We start from the raw sequence: 2728 nt of genomic DNA, 5'->3' as shown, positions 1-2728 counted from the left end.
GAAAGGAGAATTCTACTGCCTGAGGGTTATAATCCCTAAGTGCGGCCGAAGGCCGCCTACGAAGAAAGGTGTTCTCTGCAAAATGTGTTCAGCCCCCCCTTCTTCGGCAACACAGAAATAATAATTCTACTAAGTAAAAATTCCGAATTAAAAATCCTCTTTTATTATTCAAAATTCCAGTCTGGTGGCACTAAGTTGTATGTTATTTTGCTATCTTAATCATCGTTTATATGAAAACTTTAACAATAAATTATATAAGAACTATAGGGTTGCTAGAAAAAAGGGGGGTAGTTTTGAAATCAGGGGGTCCTATTCTACCCCCCCTCATCCCCCCTTTTTCTAGAATTTGCCGTCCGTCTACTAAAATTTTCCCCGATAAGTTCCAAGTGTTTTAGCCGATATCATATAAATTAGTAATTAAAGTTTTTTCTAAACTTAAAATGCATATAATGGCGAAGGTTTAATGTAAAGAATCGGTATCGGGTATCGAAAAGGAAGAATTGGGTACCGAAATCCTTTTTAAGTATTGGGTACCGAAAATTCAGCACATCACTAGCTATTTCACAAATTCTGGGCACGAATTGTGGTTTTTTGCGTTCCCGTACTTCTGGATTATGTTCCATTTTTGAGAGCAAACTTTTCGCCACAGTATATACAGTAAGGGCCGTTTGCACCATGTCTAGTTAATTCTAACTCCCAGTTAAACATCTTTATCGACGTTATCGACACCCATCATATAACATGTGATCGATAACGCAGTTAACGTGCTTAACTGAAGGATGAACCTCCAGTTAGCGTTAACTAGACATGGTGCAAACGGCCCTAAGTCTACGGGCTGAGATTTCCATTACGGAACCAATTGCTATTCCGTGCAAAGTATAGTGAGTTTTTTTATGAAACTCGGTGGGGATACTAATGGAGGTCTCCTTTAACTATATTTATCACTTTCACAATGTTGTTGCTAATAGTACTTAAGTTATTTGTTGTTAAAATATCCCGCCTGCTATCACTACATTTTATTATAACTCCACACCTATCACTTTTATTTACACAAATATATTATCCTTAAAAGGTTCGCATGCGTTTGTAATACCTTAATACACAATTATTAATTAATTAATTAAGTAAAACGCGTTTATAAATGTCTTCACAAACGTTTGCACATTTCACAAACAAGCAGAAATAACAATGGCTGACAGTAACACAAAATGTATGCTACCATACGTTAAAAAAAAATACACCACAAATAAGTGCGTATAATTAGGGGTATAAGTGTACAATACGTACATTGCTCTTAAAAAAAAATAATAATATTAGGATCGATAGGGATCTTACTCCTGATCATAACGGTATAATTTTTTTCGGGGGGAAATAATATTTGCTGTGGCGCTTTTTCCATAAAAATCAATACTTCGATAAATAATGAAAATTTTTAATAAAAAATCGCGCGCTTTTTCCATAAAAATCAATACTTCGATAAATAATGAAAATTTTTTAGCATACATTTTTCGCCTGCGGCGCTTTTTTCATAAAAATCAATACTTTGATAAATAATGAAAATTGTTAATAAAAAATCGCGCGATGTGTTATTAAAAATTTTCGCCTGCGCCGCTTTTCCGATAAAAATCAATACTTCGATAAATAACTAAGTTAACATTTTTATTACAAAGTCTCTCGATTTTAGACTGAATCACTTTTTTTTGTATCAATACATCGATATTTAATTTAAAAAAAAGTTAATTACAATGCCCGTTTTTATTGTTTCTCGTTTTCAGTGCTTTTTTTTTTTGGGCATTTTTTGTTGTGTGGCAGCACCGACATTGTAGTACAATTGGTTTACAAAGCAAAAAGTGAGGTTGAAGTTGACATTTTTTGCAACTTAAAATTCAATTTTCATAAAAACTATAAGCCTCCGGAGGCTGGGGTTTTCAGATTTACAATCACAAAAAGCCGCTCTAAACCCCGGGTTCCGTATTGGAAAATTTTCCCAGTCTACGTTCAAACACGGAAACTCGAGTTTCTTATTATCAGCGATTTCTCTTTTGGTGTTGCCCTTTGCATTCACACACAGAAATTCTTTTGTACGCAATTGTTGGTGTCAGCTGTGAATCGCCAACTTGAATTACTCAGACGAACGAGAGCACAAAGCGTGTTTCCCGAGTACGGGCGACTCGGTACCCGTCCCCTTTCCTCGTCGCTCTCTCCCCGACAAGCTTCGAGTTTCCGCAACAAAAGTTTTCGTCACAGTATATACAGTAATAAACCTTTTTGAGTACTCCTCGGGGGTAAAATCTAATCAGGGTTGATAATGAGAAGGATCGTGAATTTTGTTGATTCAGAGTTGTATACAAAATTATTCTGGTATGAAAGGGAGCAACAACCGTACTATAGCAGAGTGGCACAAGTCATGACTGTGTAATAGTGCCCGAAACTATTGCAAAAGTGTAAAAACATTGCAAATTTTTGCCTATTATTATAGATACTAGTATAGATTATCATAGTTCAGTGCATAATTTGTTATATTACACCGCACATGATAATGAACTGTTAAATGCTGAAAACGCTTGTAACTTGTAGATCACTCAAACTTGGGTGTGCTTAATGGATTGTCTGGGCGGATGTGCTGGCAGGCATTGGGATCTGTATAGCTATACAAACCTTGTGTCACCTCACTTGGCAAACCCACCTGTCCTTTAAAAAAACAACCCTGCACATGTAACACGGCAAC

The sequence above is a fragment of the Rhagoletis pomonella genome, unplaced genomic scaffold, assembly GCF_013731165.1.
Source record: "Rhagoletis pomonella isolate Grant_MI unplaced genomic scaffold, Rhpom_1.0 Rhpom_scaffold_00002, whole genome shotgun sequence".
Classification (NCBI taxonomy): Eukaryota; Metazoa; Arthropoda; class Insecta; order Diptera; family Tephritidae; genus Rhagoletis; species Rhagoletis pomonella.
This window is presented reverse-complemented; position numbering follows the sequence as displayed.